The 17,847-nt window shown below is 51.5% G+C and overlaps 1 long non-coding RNA gene across 2 annotated transcripts; it reads left to right on the top strand.

The window, feature by feature from the left end:
• The first annotated feature begins 1,991 nt into the window (after positions 1-1,991).
• LOC135308454 (uncharacterized) lies at positions 1,992-17,398 on the top strand. Of its 2 annotated transcripts, none has more exons than XR_010368874.1 (3): positions 1,992-2,810; positions 4,745-5,214; positions 15,404-17,398. It is a non-coding gene; the product is annotated as an uncharacterized LOC135308454 (long non-coding RNA). The 2 variants fall into 2 exon arrangements; XR_010368875.1 differs by having other exon boundaries at positions 5,120-5,214.
• Positions 17,399-17,847: the final 449 nt, after the last annotated feature.

A 17,847-nucleotide genomic window follows, 5' to 3' on the forward strand; every position in this document is an offset into this window, starting at 1 on the left:
CAAATTTTGTCAGCCTCACCATTGGAAGCCTGGCAATTCAAACATTGTGCATCCTCCAGTCAGTAGAGCAGTCTCTGATCACTATGTTCCAGTGGCCCCGAAATCACCTGCACAGGGCATGGAAAGCATGGCCTTGTCTGTCACATATTGGCTGGCTAAGCTGCTGGAACTCTGTGGACAACTGATCCCAGACGCTCTTTTCTCTAGGACCACCTGAGTCATCGGAAACTTTCTTCAACAATGTTCTTCTTTTTGTTTTCTTTTCCTATATAAATATAGAATACTCAATAATACACAGATTCCAGGATCGTTCCTTTGCTGCCCAGCGTTCACCGAGCATAGGGGAAGAGGGGGAAAATGGTGCTTGTGCTCAGCCAGCTGCCCAGGTGTGCAGTGCTGCAGGGACAATGGCCAGAAGCCCCTTGGCCTGTGGTGGTTCTGCTGAAGCCTTTGTGCTGCCGGCAGAGCGGGTGGGCAGGGCCGGCGCTGCAGGGATCCCTGCTGGAGCGGTGCCTGGAGATGGCCACAAGGCCTGTGGCAGGCAGGAAGCGCCATCCGTGTCCTCCTGGCCGTGTGCTGCTGGCTGCATTGCTGAGGGCTCCCAGGTGCCTCTGGCTGGGGCTCCTCTGGAGCTCCTGTGGGGCTGCGGCGCTGCTGCTGGGCAGCTTGGCCGGGCTGGGGGAGAGCCTGAGGGGCTGGGGCACTGGGAAGCCCTGAGCAATTGGGTGTCAGAGGCCATGAGCAGCCCCCTGGCAGCCGCCTTGTTCTTGACAGCCGGCTGCTCTGGCACTTCCTCATTGGGTGATTGGAGGGACCCTCTGGCATCAGCAGTGGAACTCTGGTCCCTCCTTTCAGAGCTGTGAGGCCAGGAGTTGTGGGGCTGGGCGTGTGCCCTCCCTGTGCTCGTGATTGGAGCCTCCAGCCCCTCAGCCTTAGGCATTGAGCCCCAGTGCCTGCTTGCCGAGTCTTGTTCCTGTTGCCGTGGGGGAGGCTGAGCTCTCTGGCTTTAGGCAGGACTGAGCCAGAAGAGCTGCTCAGCTTTGAGCCCAGAGGGGCCACAGAAAGGCCCTCTAGACAAAGAGCATTCCTGGCATTCCCAGGGCAGGGACATATAAGAGTGTGGTGGTCACCTTCAGGGTGCCATGCTGGCTTTGTGCTGGGCCACCTCCCTGTGTGCCAGACTGGGTCTTTGCTTTGCTGTCATTGTACTTTTGCCATTGTGCTCCACCATGCAGCTTCTTTGGCTGCCTACAGAGAGGGGCAGCCCGTTAAGGAGGGTGAAAGGCGCTGTCTGTGACATCTTAGTGGGGAATTGGAGCTCTCCTGGCCCTCAGCCCACCCTGTCAGCAGAGCAGAGCCTTTTCCCCAGCCCCAGTGGCTTTCTGCCTGCTGCTGGCCCCTGACCACCATGACCCACTACACCCACTCTGAGTCCCATACAGGATGGCTGGTGCCTCTTGATTTGCTGCCGGGATGTGAGAGTCACTGAAGGAAAGGTGGGTATCCGAATGCTGAGGACACAGGTGGGACACTGAGCAGACCTGAGGCTTCCCCAGCTGCCTGCAGGTGCCTTATGTGTCACTGAAGGGAAGGCAGATGTCCCGTGTGTCGCTGAGGTGTCACTGAGGTGTCATGACTGACTCTGAAAGGCGTGCAGATGCCCTGTATGCCACTGAGGGGATGCAAGAGTCTCTGATGTAATAGACAGGGCCAGAAGACCAGCTCCTTTAAAAAGGCCTTTATTAAAACTAGCTCTGGGTGGGGAACCAAGGGGTCGTGCACACCACAGCTGCTCCCACAGGATGATGCTGAGGAGGAGGAGTGCAGCTTTGTCCCTCGGCAGAGATGGGGCTTCCGTCCTGAGGTGAGTCCTTAGGAAGACAATGTTGGCTTGTAGTTTAGGGGTGTCATCCAGACTGAGTGTTGTGGTCCATGGGTCATTTGGTTTGTTCTGTTTCCCCCTAAAGTTACAATGGTTCGGTCCTGGGGTTCCCCTCCCCTCCTCCCCTGGCAACCCCTCCTTTTGACAGTGTCAGTTTATTGTCTCCACCCCTGTTCCCCTGGTTATACCCTCTGTCAATCCCTCCCTGAGTTCCTGTCCATCACACACTGTCCCCTTCCCTCTTTCCAGAAAGTTCTCCCCTCCTCGGTGGGTGATTGGATCGGGAACAAGAGTCCCTCCCTGTCACATTCCCTATTGGCTAGCCGGCATGTTTCTCACGAGTTTGTTCCCTCCCAAGTTCTCCCTCATTGGTTGATGTGTTGTATGTTCCGCCCCCTTTATAATCGGCTGAACCCCCACCTCGTGGTCCCGACTCGGCTGGCTTCCCCTGGAGACATTAAACTCTGGACTTTGTCGCCGAGAAGAGTCCCTCTTTTCTACTTCATCTTCCTGCTGCCCGCCGCTGCGTCCTGCTTAGGCGCTCCCCGGACGCCCCCGGCGCAACTGGGCAGTGCCCCCCCGGCTGTCAGCTGCTGTGCCACAGCTCAGCCGGTGCAGACTCCTCCCCAGCCCGGGGGAGTAGAGAAAAACTCGGACAGCAACTCGGCAGTCTTGGCGCTCCACCGTGGGGGCAGTGGACACCCCCGGACCCCGCGGCAGGAGGTCAGTGGCCAGCGGGCAGGTTTTGCCCTTCTTGCTTGGTTCATCGGTTGCTCCGTGGACGTCAGACTACCCTGTCTGTGAGCAAACCTCGTTTTAGAGGCGGCACTCCGGATCGGGACGGGACCGGCATCTCCTGCACCCCGGAGTCGGTCCCCGGCGAAGTCTTTTCCCTTGGAGTTTTATCCCAGTCGGCGCTGGTCAGAGGGTGAGTACCCCCAGCTCCCCATCTTCGGGTGGTCCCCTTCCCCTAACACCCCCCACCCCGGTTTTGTCTGGTCGGGTCAGTGGTTTTGTCCCAGACCCAGTGGAGTTAGGGCTGGTGCCTGAGGGGTTTTTTTTTTGTTTGTGTTATATTTATTTTCACTCCAAGGGGTGGGTTTGCTGTGTCGGCATGGGTGCTAAACTGTCGACACAGCAGAAAAGAGTTTGTCTCCAAGTTGTGGCTATTTTAGGTGGAAGGAATATTAAGTTAATTAAGAGGGAGTTAAAGCAGTTGATAATGTGGTTGTTTACTCAGTTTCCTCAGATTACCCCCGAAATGGTTCATAGGATAGATTTTTGGAATTTGGTTGGAACAAAATTATCTCAATTAGATTCTGAGGGGGAATCAAAGAGTAAAAAATTAGTTTATTGGAGCTTCCAAATTATTACAGCTTTAAAAGAACAAGGGAAACTGAGGAAACAATCACCCCCTGGTTCATGTTCACCCTGTCCCCAAGCCCTAGACCCTTGTTCCACCTCCTCTGTACCTCAGAATAAGGGTATCCTGAGGGGAACAGTTCACACAGGCACAGTGCCAGGTTCTTGCCATCCCCTGGGTTTTCCTCAGGGTCCTCCAACCCCCCACCTCCGAAGTCCTGGCCAGACTTCAGGGGATTCTTCCCCGAACCCTGTTTCTCCTACCCTGAAGTCCCCGGTTGTCAAACCCAAAGTTGAGTTCTTAGTCCCAGAGGATGACAACTCTCAGACCCTGTCCCAAAATGGCTCCCATGGAGCTCAAGATGGAGGTGGCCACATGGCTTTTCCCGCCAAACCCTGTCTTCTTCCCACAATCCTTATCTTTTTCCCTCCAAGCCTGTTGTCCCCTCCCCTCCCCTGCAAAACCCCGCCCACCCCTGCTTCACTCCACCCTTCGTTCCTCCACCCCCTTCCCCACCCTTCCCTCCTCGCCCCCAAGTTACCGCCCACAGGCGGAGCATGTCCCAGCTCTCAACTCCGCCCAGGCTCCCAGTCCCACTCAGGTTCCCATGCAATGCCCCTCCCTCCCCTCTTCTGGTTCCCACGCCCCACCTCCTGGTTCCCACGACCCGGTTCCCGGGGTGGGGGCAGGGTTGGAGAACCAGAACACAGGGCCTGCACCAGTGATCACTGCAGCCCCTGTCACATACCAACGGGAGGGAGAGAGACCTGTTAAAGCACAGTGGTCCCCATTCCCCCACTCCACCATCAAGGAGCTGTGCAAGGCTCAAAAGGAGTTCTCCCGGGAGAGTGAATATTTCCGGGGACTCCTTCAGGCATCTTTATTAGAAACTAATGTTGTTCCCTCTGATTTGCGGACGCTTTTTTCATGCCTCCTCAACCCAACCGAGTTCCTGGTGTGGGAGGAAGCATGGAAAAAGGGGGTCAGGGACATCCTCCCAGATTGATGGGCAGATGCCAAGACCAGCACAATAGTTGGTGGTGAAGCAGTCTGCACGGAACACCTAATCGGAACTGGGAATTGGGAGGATGGGGCGATTCAAGCCAGGGACATCCCCCGCGCTGCGCTTCGAGAAAGTGCTAAGGTAGCAGAGAGGGCTTTCCTTTCTCTAAAAACAGTAACATCCACTATAACATTTTCTAAGATTATCCAGGGTGGTGAGGAACCTTTCATAATATTTGTTGAGCGTCTTCGCAGGGCCATCGATCAACAGGTCCAAAGTGAGAGCGCTCGACCCGAGGTGCTGCTAGAGATGGCTGCTGCGAATGCAAATACTGCCTGCAAAGCAGCCATTCTCAGCCTCCTGTTGGACCCTCCTCCGACAATTCAATCTATGATTGAAGTATGTCAGAGGAAGGTTCCGATTATCACCAAGGAAGACGCCAGAAGTAAACTACCGTCCCGCCGAGTGTCTTTCGCAGACTCACTTGCCTTCGCAGATGTGATGCCTGCACAGCCCCAGCGTACTCCCACCCAGGGAAGACCTCCACCTCACGGACAATGCCACCTGTGCGGAAACTTGGACCATTGGATGCCAGACTGTCCACTTCGAGCTCAGTTCTATGAGTTCTGAAGAAAGCAGACGGCATCCCAGGAGGGACTCCATCAAAATCCAAAAAACTAAAACATGAGCGCAGCCCCTCCCTGCATGATGACAAAAATAGGGCGGGTGACATACCACCAAAAAAGGGGGATTTGGGGAGGGGATCCTAGTTTGCCCACCCGATTTCACGACTATCTAAACCGGACTTGACTTCACAATCAACCTTAACTTTTCCATCGCTAACAACCTCTTCTTTGGTTTCGCCCTTCAGGTTGCACCTGGTTGAGGACCTTAACATCACAATCTCCCAGTGCCACCTCGTAATGGTAGCACTTCAGGCACCAGGTACTTGGTACTGGATCCAAAGTAAGTGTGTTGTCGTAGGAGACACCAAATTCACACTTCCAGAAATTACTATCATTCCGGGGTTGCTGCTGTCCAGCATTCACAACTTCGCCATTGGGCTTTTCTGCGTTCACCCACCGGTCTCCCTGGCCAAAGGCCAGGTGATCACCCAGGCCATTCCTGTGTCTCTCTGAATTTTATGAATGTGAGAGACCCCTACCTCCTCATGGCAGTTTACCAACTTACAACATTAATTGGTCGCAGATGGTAGGGCACGAAAAGCCACGTTTGACATGCACCATGAGCAGGGATGGCCAAACCACTAGGGTGAACGGAATGCTGGACACAGGGGCAGATGTGACAATCATTCCCGCCAGGGAATGACCGTCACAATGGGAATTGCAAAACGCGGCCGGACGAGTTCAGGGTATAGGGGGCATTCAATTGACCCGACAATCAAAGAGCGTGGTACAAATTACGGGGCCGGATGGGCAATTGGCTTCTGTTCGCCCATTTGTTTTGTATTATACGGAACCCCTGTGGGGTGGAGATGGTCCAATGGGGTGCCACAATTAACTTGCCTAAGGTTCCTCAGCTTTTTCAGTAGTGGCCACTGAGGAGTGCCCTACCCAAAAATTGACTTGGAAATCAAATTCACCTATCTGGGTGGAGCAGTGGCCGCTCAACAAACAGAAGTTAAAGGCACTCATGGAGCTCGTACAGGAGCAGCTAGATAAGGGTAACATCATAGAGTCCACGTCACCGTGGAAGTCCCCTGTCTTTGTCATTAGGAAACCCAACAAAGACAAATGGTGGCTCTTGCACGACCTTCGCCAAATTAACAATATTATCGAAGACATGGGCACTCTCCAACCAGGGATGCCGTCCCCAACCATGCTCCCCCAAAACTGGAAATTGGCCGTACTAGACATAAAAGATTGCTTTTTTCAAATTCCCTTACACCCTGATGATGCCCCGCGCTTTGCCTTCTCAGTTCCCACCATCAACCGAGAAGCCCCAAGGAAGAGGTATCATTGGTGGGTCCTTCCTCAGGGTATGAAAAACAGCCCTGTGATCTGCCAGTGGTATGTCTCTTCCTTGCTGTCCCCTGTTCGAGAGGCAGCAAAAGATTCTATCATATTACATTACATCGATGACATCTTGGTGTGTGCACCTGACGACAGCGCACTTACCCACTCGCTTGTCCTGACAATTGAAGCATTGACTTCTGCAGGACTTGAGCTCCAGGAAGAAAAGATTCAAAGGATGCCACCCTGGAAGTACCTTGGCCTAGAAATCACTAAGCGGACCATTGTTCCGCAAAAATTGGCTTTTAACACCCAAATTAAAACCTTGGCCGATGTCCACCAGCTGTGTGGGTCTTTGAATTGGGTGAGACCTTGGCCGGGTATTCCTATGGAAGACCTAGCCCCCCTTTTCAATCTTTTGAAAGGGGGAGAGGAGCTTAGTTCTCCCAGGACCCTTACCCAGGAGGCCACCACAGCCTTGGAAAAGGTGCAAAACATCTTGTCACAGAGGCAGGCACACCATTACAATCCGGACTTGCCATTCTGTCCTGGTTTAGGGCAAGTTTGGAAGATAACCCCCAAAGGGGCTTCTCTACAAAAGCAGATTCAATTGCCCCTCCCCCCTCCCCCCTCCAACCGGTTCGGGAGAAAATATCTCCTTGGAGAAAAGTGGAAAGAAACCTGTTTATTAAACAATAGAAACCAAACAATATTAACAATAAAACTTCTCACTGCTCCAAAGAAAGCAAACTCAGAACAGTCCCCTCCCCAGGTTGCAGCTCGGCTCACTCAGTCTCTGATCAGTCTCTCTGGTGCTGGAAACGCCGTGGCCCAGGCCCGGCCAGGGGCCACAGGTGGAGCTGCCGGTGCTCTTCTGGGTGTTCAGTCCAGAGCAGGCTTGAACAGGTCCAAGAAAAAAGGAAAAAAGTCACAATGCAGAGAACTTCTTTGCCTCAGCTAGCTAAAACTAACTAAAAGCAAGAAAAAGGGAAAAAAGGAGCTCTGTCCGGCTGTCTGTCCATCCGCAGACAACACAGTCCAGGAGCAGGAATGTGGAGGAGTGAGAGCAGTCTGAAAACAAACTGCGCGCTTCTTCCCTCCCCTCCTCACTGTCTGGAAGAGAGTCTTAAAGGTGTAAAACTTATTATTCAGTATAAACAGAACAAGACGATTGGGGATAAAAGCATCATATAGTCAACCCAGGACATTCCACCCCTTATCCCCATATCGTCACCTTACTACTAAAACTAATATATATATTCTAACTCTACAAACACATACATTATACATCTAATATACAGCTATACACAGACAATGGTGGCAACATTCAGCAAACAGTGATATTTATACATGGTTCTCACCCAACAATCAGATCTCCCTGAGGTACACATCGTGTTCTTCCATCTTTTTGCATTATCCACCATGTGCAACCTGGTCCCTGAGCAAAAACAACCCCGCGAATGGGTTTGTCTGTACTTGAGGCAGGATTGATCCAAACTGTCTTCCCTAACAAACCCCTGACATGTACCACTGGGACTTTGTCTCCATCTACTCTATGCAAAGGCTCTGATTGGGCAGGGCCCACTCGGTTAGTAGAGCCTCGGGTATTAACTAACCAGGTGGCCTTTGCCAGATGCTGCTCCCAATTTTTGAAAGATCCCCCACCTAAGGCTTTTAAGGTGCTTTTTAGCAGCCCATTGTACCTTTCTACTTTTCCCGCAGCTGGTGCATGGTAGGGGATATGGTACACCCACTCAATGCCATGTTCTCTGGCCCAGGTGCTGATAAGGCTGTTCTTGAAATGAGTCCCGTTGTCTGACTCAATCCTCTCCGGGGTACCATGTCTCCACAGGACTTGCTTTTCAAGGCCCAGGATGGTGTTACGGGCAGTAGCATGAGGGACAGGGTAGGTCTCCAACCACCCTGTGGTGGCTTCTACCATTGTGAGCACGTAGCGCTTGCCTTGGCGTGTCTGGGGCAGTGTGATGTAGTCAATCTGCCAGGCCTCCCCATACTTGTACTTGGACCACCGCCCACCATACCATAGGGGCTTCACCCTCTTGGCCTGTTTGATGGCAGCACACGTCTCACAGTCGTGGATAACCTGAGAAATACTGTCCATGGTTAAATCCACCCCTCGGTCTCGTGCCCACTTATAGGTGGCATCTCTACCCTGATGACCTGAGGCATCATGGGCCCATCGAGCTAGGAATAACTCTCCCTTGTGCTCCCAATCTAGGTCTATCTTGGACACCCCTATCTTTGCAGCCTGGTCTACCTGCTCATTGTTTTGGTGCTCCTCATTGGCTCTACTCTTGGGCACATGGGCATCTACATGGCGGACCTTCACAGGTAGCCTCCCTACCCTGGTAGCGATGTCTTTCCACTCTTCAACAGCCCAAATTGGTTTTCCTCTACGCTGCCAATTAGCCTCTTTCCACCTCTCCAGCCATCCCCACAGAGCATTGGCTACCATCCATGAATCAGTATAGAGGTAGAGCTTTGGCCACCTCTCTCTTTCAGCAATGTCCAAGGCCAGTTGAACAGCTTTGAGTTCGGCAAGTTGGCTTGATCCACCTTCTCCTTCAGTGGCCTCTGCAACCTGTCGTGTGGGGCTCCATACGGCTGCTTTCCACTTCCGATTCATTCCTACCATGCGACAGGAACCATCAGTAAAAAGAGCATATTGTGTTTCTTCCGCTGGCAGTTGGTTATATGGAGGAGCTTCTTCAGCACGTGTCACTTCTTGTTCCTCTTCATCAGTGAGACTGAAGTTTTCACCTTCTGGCCAGTTTGTAATTATTTCCAGAATCCCAGGGCGATTCAGCTTTCCAATACGGGCGCGCTGTGTTATGAGAGCAATCCACTTACTCCATGTAGCACTGGTGGCATGGTGGGTAGAGGGAATCTTTGCTTTGAACATCCACCCCAGTACTGGTAGTCGGGGTGCCAGGAGGAGTTGTGCTTCGGTGCCTATTACCTCTGAGGCAGCTTGGACTCCTTCATAGGCTGCTAAAATTTCCTTCTCTGTTGGAGTATAGTTGGCTTCAGACCCTCTGTAGCTTCGACTCCAAAATCCCAGTGGTCGGCCTCGAGTCTCCCCAGGCACCTTCTGCCACAGGCTCCAGGACAAACCATGGTTCCCGGCTGCAGAGTAGAGCACGTTCTTCACATCTGGTCCTGTCCTGACTGGGCCAAGGGCTACCGCATGAGCGATCTCCTGCTTAATCTGGACGAAGGCTTGTTGCTGTTCAGGGCCCCAGTGGAAAGTGTTCTTCTTACGGGTGACTAGATAGAGAGGGCTCACGATCTGGCTGTACTCAGGAATATGCATTCTCCAAAAACCTATGGCACCCAGGAAAGCTTGTGTTTCCTTCTTGTTGGATGGTGGAGACATTGCTGTTATCTTGTTGATGACATCAGTGGGAATCTGATGCCGTCCGTCTTGCCACTTCACTCCCAGAAACTGGATCTCTTGAGCAGGTCCCTTGACTTTGCTCTTCTTGATGGCAAAGCCGGCTTTCAGGAGAATCTGGATAATTTTCTCTCCTTTCTCAAACACTTCTGCTGCTGTCTTCCCCCATACAATGATGTCATCAATATATTGTAGATGTTCTGGAGCTTCACCCTTTTCTAGTGTACTCTGGATCAGTCCATGGCAGATGGTAGGACTGTGCTTCCACCCCTGGGGCAGCCGGTTCCAAGTGTACTGCACACCTCTCCAGGTGAAGGCAAACTGAGGCCTGCATTCTGCTGCCAGCGGAATGGAGAAAAATGCATTGGCAATATCGATAGTGGCATACCACTTCGCTGCCTTGGACTCAAGCTCATACTGGAGCTCTAATATGTCTGGCACAGCAGCGCTCAGTGGTGGAGTCACTTCATTCAAGGCACGATAGTCCACCGTCAGTCTCCATTCTCCTTCAGATTTACGCACAGGCCAGATGGGGCTGTTGAAGGGTGAGTGGGTCTTGCTGACCACCCCTTGGCTCTCTAGCTCTCGGATCATCTTATGGATGGGAATCACAGCATCTCGAGTGGTTCTATACTGTCGATGATGCACTGTGGAAGTGGCAATTGGTACCTGTTGCTCTTCTCCCTTCAGAAGCCCTACTGTAGATGGATTCTCAGACAGTCCAGGCAAGGTATTCAATTGCTGGATGCCCTCTGTCACTACAGCTGCTATCCCAAATGCCCACCTCAGTCCTTTTGGGTCTTTGAAATACCCACTTCGCAGATAATCTATGCCCAGGATACATGGGGCCTCTGGGCCAGTCACAATAGGATGTTTCTTCCACTCATTCCCAGTCAAGCTCACATCAGCTTCCACCAAAGTGAAGTCTTGTGATCCCCCTGTCACACCAGCGATAGAAACGGATTCTGTCCCCACGTGTCTTGATGGAATTATGGTACACTGTGCACCAGTGTCGACCAAAGCTTTATACTCTTGTGGTTCCGATGTGCCAGGCCAACGAATCCACACCGTCCAGAAAACACGATTTTCCCTAGCCTCTACCTGGCTAGAGGCAGGGCCCCTCTAAGCCTGGTTATCCTTCTTTCCGTGGGCATATGTCTTAGAGGTTCCTTCAAGGGGATTAGACATGTCATCATCATCATCATACCTGGCAGTTCGGCTATGGGCAACTGGAGCTGCTTTCCTTGTGGTGGAACTTCCTCTCTGAGCCCTGTCTTCCTTCAATTCACGCACCCTTCGGGCCAGAGCAGCGGTGGATTTTCCATCCCATAGCCTCATGTTTTCTCCACAATCACGGAGGAAGAACCACAGCTCAGCTCGTGGGGTGTACCTTCTCTCTCCATCTGGGGAACGTCTGCATTGGGTACCAGAACCTCTGATCTGTACTGCCGAGATTTGGAGGTTTTCTTTAATCTCCTCTCTGAGCTTCTTATGATTCTCCTCTATCTTATCTTCTAATCTCTGCAGACGTGTTTCCACCGCTGCGATTCTGGCATGTGTTGGGCCATGTACAGCATCTGCATAAGCTCGGAGCTTCCTTGCCATGTCAAGCACGGTCTCATCTGTGTCATCCCGCTTCATAATAGCTAGAGCAGATGCATATTCATGTGGCCCAAGTCGTACCAGTTTTCGCCACATCACAGATGTGCATGGTACCAAGTCTGGGTTCCTAGTTGTTATGTCATCTGAGAATATAATCTCCGCCACTGCCATTTCCCTCAAGCGTTGAATCCCTTGTTCTATGGTTTTCCACTGTGTTTGCTGCATGTAGAGATCATCGGCACACAGGTATCTTTGTGCTACACTGTCCAAGACCCGTGCCCAGAGGCTGTGAGGGTTAGCCCCCCTCATCATGCCTTGGTCGATGACAGGATCATGTGACAGGGATCCCAAATGCCTCGCTTCTGTGCCGTCCAGAATTGTAGCCTCGCCTGCAGCATCCCAAAGACGAACTAACCAGCTAATTATGGATTCATCAGATCGTCGGGTGTAATCCTTCCTTAGGCCACGCAGGTCCTTCAGGGAGAAGGACTCAATATTGGCTTCTGATCTTGTGCCAGTTGCCTTGACTCCTGATTTTATGTCAGGAAATGTTGAGGGTCCTTCTCCTGCATCATCATCATCATCATCATCCACTGGTCGATCGGTCTTGTCTGTGCACTTCCCACTTCTAGTGCTAGTAGCAACAGCCATTGGTTGAGGCTTATTGTCTGGTTTAACTGCTGGCTTAGGCTCACTATGTGGTTTAGCTGCTGGCTTTGAGCCTGGGGTGTTGGCTGCAACCTGAGCGACTGGGATAGCTGATGATGTATCTCCCTGCCCCCCTTCCTCTGTCTGCTGCCCTACAGTATCTAGCAGTGTGCGATAAGCATATGCCAGGGCCCAGCTCACTGCAATGATCCTTTTCTCCTTAGGGTCATCATGATATTTCTCTTTCAGATATTTCCCCACCTCAGCTGGGTTCTGAATTTGTTCATGGGGAAAGTCCCAGACTATAGGGTCAGAGAATTCTTTCAGGATTTGGCCCATATTTTCCCATTTTCCACCCCACTCAGGATTCTCCACACGTGGGTCTACTTCTGGGTCAGGGGTCTCATCAGCTCTTCTAGACATCTCGGCCCTCATTCTAGAGAAGCTGCAGACCATATAGAGGAAGCTTACGAGATTAAATACCAGAAAGATGGTCTCTTTAACATTCAGGGGAAACTGAACATTCTCCAAAAGTGACATAACAGACTCAAAGGAGAAGAAGGAAAGGAAAGGCTGGAAAGCCTCATTCCCTGCTCCTCCTCTAACTAGCTGGGTGTAATTACTAATAAATTCCCAAAACATACTGCTAGAACTGGGATGCAGGGTAGGACGAAGAAGCCATAAACCATACATATCGTAAGCAGAGGCCAGTATCTTTGTAAACGCCCTATAAATCATTATCACCAAGGCCAGCACAATAGCTAATCCAATCCGTGCCCCTTTACCGCAAAAACTACGTGATAGGGACAATAATCCTAGTGACCAGAAAGGTATTGAAACCTCAAAAAGGTCTAGAGACCAGAGCCACATAAAAGCCTCCCCAAGAGACATTACAAATTCAAATAACATGGTTACTGGGTACTTTAACCTACTGCACAGCAAGCACAACCAATCTGCAATCAATAAAGGGTTTTTTTCCACTTTCTCAAGCCACGCGTTGGGCGCCACTAACTGTATTTGTCCTGGTTTAGGGCAAGTTTGGGAGATAACCCCCAAAGGGGCTTCTCTACAAAAGCAGATTCAATTGCCCCTCCCCCCTCCCCCCTCCAACCGGTTCGGGAGAAAATATCTCCTTGGAGAAAAGTGGAAAGAAACCTGTTTATTAAACAATAGAAACCAAACAATATTAACAATAAAACTTCTCACTGCTCCAAAGAAAGCAAACTCAGAACAGTCCCCTCCCCAGGTTGCAGCTCGGCTCACTCAGTCTCTGATCAGTCTCTCTGGTGCTGGAAACGCCGTGGCCCAGGCCCGGCCAGGGGCCACAGGTGGAGCTGCCGGTGCTCTTCTGGGTGTTCAGTCCAGAGCAGGCTTGAACAGGTCCAAGAAAAAAGGAAAAAAGTCACAATGCAGAGAACTTCTTTGCCTCAGCTAGCTAAAACTAACTAAAAGCAAGAAAAAGGGAAAAAAGGAGCTCTGTCCGGCTGTCTGTCCATCCGCAGACAACACAGTCCAGGAGCAGGAATGTGGAGGAGTGAGAGCAGTCTGAAAACAAACTGCGCGCTTCTTCCCTCCCCTCCTCACTGTCTGGAAGAGAGTCTTAAAGGTGTAAAACTTATTATTCAGTATAAACAGAACAAGACGATTGGGGATAAAAGCATCATATAGTCAACCCAGGACACATTCAGTTATATCATCCTGGGAAAGCTGCCACACCCGCATGGGTTGATTTTCCAGTGGGAGTCATCCACAAAAACATCTAAGGACCAAGGTTCGAGGGACCCGCTCTTAATTATAGAGTGGGTTTTCCTCAGCCATCATAGGTCCAAGAGGATGACACGGCCACAAGAGTTGGTAGCTGAGTTGATCCGGAAGGCTTGCCTCCGGATCTGGGAACTGGCTAGAGTTGATTTTACAGGCATTCACATTCCTATCAATTTGAACTCGGGCCAACTAACAGAGGCCATGTTGGAGCATTTACTCTTGGAGAATGAGGCTCTTCAATTTGCGTTAGATTTGTTCACCGGACAAATTTCTATTCACAAACTGGCCCACAAATTATTTAATTCAGAAATGTCATTTAAACTTTCACTTAAAACCATTCAGAGTCGGAAGCCTTTGAAAGCTCTGACTGTTTTCACAGATGCGTCCAGAGCATCCCACAAGTCCGTGGTGACTTGGCAGGATCCTCAAACTCGGCAGTGGGAGACAGGTATTGTAAAGGTTGAGGGCTCACCTCAAATTGCCGAGTTGGCCGCGGTTGTCAGAGTTTTTGAAAGGTTTTCTCAACCATTCAATTTAGTGACCGACTCTGCGTATGTTGCCGGTGTCGTTTCTAGAGCAGAGAGTGCAATTCTTCAAGACGTCTCCAACGTGGTTCTGTTCAATTTGCTCTCGAGACTAATAGATCTAGTCTCCCACCGAGAGCAACCCTTTTATGTGATGCATGTAAGGTCACACACTGACCTACCGGGGTTCATTGCGGAGGGCAACCGGCGTGCCGATGCCCTAGCCGCCCCAGTTGAGATGGCCCCACTCCCAGATGCCTTTCAACAGGCAAAGCTCAGCCACCAATGATTCCATCAGAATGCTCCTGGCCTGGTCCGTCAATTCCAACTGACAAGGGACCAAGCGAGAGCGATTGTGGCCACGTGCCCGCAGTGCCAGGCTTTTCAATTACCAGCCATAACCGCTGGCACCAACCCACGGGGACTTAAAAGTTGTGAAATCTGGCAGATTTCACACATATCAGACATCACACATATTCCAGAGTTTGGCAAGTTCAGGTTTGTGCATGTTTCTGTGGACACCTTTTCTGGGGCTGTCTACGCCTCCACCCACACAGGGGAGAAGACTGCAGATGTCAGAAGGCATCTGTTGCATGCCTTCTCCGTGCTGGGCATCCCCAAGGTGATCAAAATTGACAACGGGCCAGGGTATACTTCCAGGGAATTCCGGAGCTTCCTGCAGGAGTGGGGGGTAAGCCGCAAAACAGGCATCCCTTACTCTCCCACAGGACAAGCAGTGGTAGAGCGGGCCCACCAGAGCCTCAAAAGGACTTTAGAACATCAAAAAGGGGCTATGAAGGTGGAGTCCCCTCAGATCCGGTTAACCAGGGCTCTGTTTACCATCAACTTTCTCAATTGCAGTTTTGAGTGCCTGAACTCGCCCATCACAAGGCACTTTAACACCTACAAGGACATGCACCTGAGGGTGAAACCCCCTGTGTTAGTAAAAGATCCGGAAACCTGGAAGGTAGAAGGCCCCTTTGACCTAGTAACATGGGGTCGTGGATATGCTTGCGTGTCCACCCCCACAGGGTTAAAGTGGGTACCTTCAAAATGGGTGAAGCCCTACCTTCCGGGAAAAGCCCATAACATCGGCACTACTACGCAGGTGGAAGAGGCAGCGTGGCAACGGAAAAGAAAAAAGTCCCGCTGTCCGCCCCCCCCCCCCCCCGACAGAACCTCTCTCACCAGAACCTTCTTTATTAACTTATTTTCTCTGTTTATTTCAGTTGGATTCTCCCTCATCCTAATGCAACTTCTGTTGATGACCCACCCAGCTGACACGTGGATTGTTCCCCAGCCGAAGGCGAACGTCTGGCGGACCTTGGCTCAGGCAATGGGACAAGACCACCTGTGCCTGTCCACGACCTCTACAGCAGACCCCCTCTCAACTTGCCATGTGGGGATCCCATTTGGGGTTGATGATTTTCCCTCTCCCTTTTTCCCCACCCTAAAATCCTTACTCCCCCAGTATGCCCCTGATGCCTGTCCCGAACCTAGAATCTTGTGGAGTGCGGTCCTTACAGTACTCCAACACGCCCCCGAAGAACCCACACAATTCGATCTGCTCGGCTCCGCCCGCGCCTCCCTATGCTTTCAGTTCGTTCCCTACCCTGGGGAGAGCCCATTTCAAGAGGTCCGCCAGGGAAACAAGAAGTATATTGCCGCCAACTGGTGTGACCGCGTTGCAGCAATCAGAACTCCATCCACATTCTATGGGCAACCCTGAATCCTCCCTAAGAGCGTGTTCCTGATGTGCGGAGACCGAGCGTGGCCTGGCATTCCCTCTCGTCTGTCCGGAGGGCCCTGCACTTTCGGGCGGTTGACGCTGCTTACCCCCAACTACACCCAAATTTTAGATTGGAAAAATAAAAATGTCACACAGAATTCGGCCCGAATTAGAAGAGACACCCGCAAATTTGTCTCGGAGTGTGACGCCGAAATTATACATTGGTCTAAACCCAAAAACATTGTGGTTTCGGTGTTTTTGCTGTGGGTGGCCGCAGCAAAGGCACTAGGGGAATTGGGACACCTCGAGTGCTGGGTGGCGAAGCAAGCCAATTTGACCTCAACTGCCCTAGCGGACCTTCTAGCTGATGAAGAAACAACAAGGAAAGCAACCCTCCAAAATAGGGCAGCAATCGATTTCCTTTTGTTACTCCACAACCATCACTGTGAGGAGTTCGAGGGGCTCTGCTGCATGAACCTGTTGTCATGAGCCGAGGACGTCAGACGCACCATCCGCCACATGTCCGAGGACGTTGACAACATCCGACAACAGACCTCGGACTGGTTGGGGGACTTGCTATCCAAAATGGGAGTGGCAGGCTGGGTGGGCTCCATCATTCGCACCGTTTTAGTTGTTATCTTCATTTTGCTCTGCTTAGTTTTTGGTTTTTGCATTATCTATAAGTTACTGACCAGAATTTTGTTTGCCGCAACCCCCCAAAACAACCATGTTGAGGCTCCTGCTGACCCTGCTCCCATCCCTGAAGAACCTTCCTGTGAGAAAATGCATTGGGAGCAGGCCCCTCAATCCTCCCTATGGTTTTCAGTTACTACGCCAGTTTAAGAACAATTTCAGTTTTATTTTTATTTTAAACAAAAAACAGGGAGATGTTGTGGTGCAGGGTTCATTTGGTTTGTTCTGTTTCCCCCTAAAGTTATAATGGTTCGGTCCTGGGGTTCCCCTCCCCTCCTCCCCTGGCAACCCCTCCTTTTGACAGTGTCAGTTTATTGTCTCCACCCCTGTTCCCCTGGTTACCCTCTGTCAATCCCTCCCTGAGTTCCTGTCCATCACACACTGTCCCCTTCCCTCTTTCCAGAAAGTTCTCCCCTCCTCGGTGGGTGATTGGATCGGGAACAAGAGTCCCTCCCTGTCACATTCCCTATTGGCTAGCCGGCATGTTTCTCACGAGTTTGTTCCCTCCCAAGTTCTCCCTCATTGGTTGATGTGTTGTATGTTCCGCCCCCTTTATAATCGGCTGAACCCCCACCTCGTGGTCCCGACTTGGCTGGCTTCCCCTGGAGACATTAAACTCTGGACTTTGTCGCCGAGAAGAGTCCCTCTTTTCTACTTCATCTTCCTGCTGCCCGCCGCTGCGTCCTGCTTAGGCGCTCCCCGGACGCCCCCGGCGCAACTGGGCAGTGCCCCCCCGGCTGTCAGCTGCTGTGCCACAGCTCAGCCGGTGCAGACTCCTCCCCAGCCCGGGGGAGTAGAGAAAAACTCGGGCAGCAGCTCGGCAACTGAGTACTATTAAAGTTATGGTGACAGGACAGAATCTGGCTCTGGTCAATGGTGGGTGATGTCTGTTATAAATGAGCGCAATGGGCCAGTCGGGTCAATTATATAGCCAATTTAATAATACAGAAAAGAGAAAGCAAAATCGCAGCGCTGGGCGGCGGGGGAGTCCTTGCTCCACCAACTACCGCGCCGAAGACTGTTCCGTTCCCCTTTTTGTACCCTCCCGCGCTCCTAGCCCCGTCGCATTTCCGGTGCTTCTCTGCGCATGTCCACCAGGTTGTTAGAAGGTCTCCTTCTGCCTCCTGGTGGTCGTCGAATAGGGCCTCTGGTACTTTTCCTCGGCGCCCCCCTCTCTGGGAACCTGGGCTGGGAACAACTTGTATTTTGATTAGCTCAGCAATGTTTAGTCTCATATGTTATCGCATGGCA

This window comes from Passer domesticus, chromosome 10 (genome assembly GCF_036417665.1).
Source record: "Passer domesticus isolate bPasDom1 chromosome 10, bPasDom1.hap1, whole genome shotgun sequence".
In the NCBI taxonomy this organism is placed as follows: Eukaryota; Metazoa; Chordata; class Aves; order Passeriformes; family Passeridae; genus Passer; species Passer domesticus.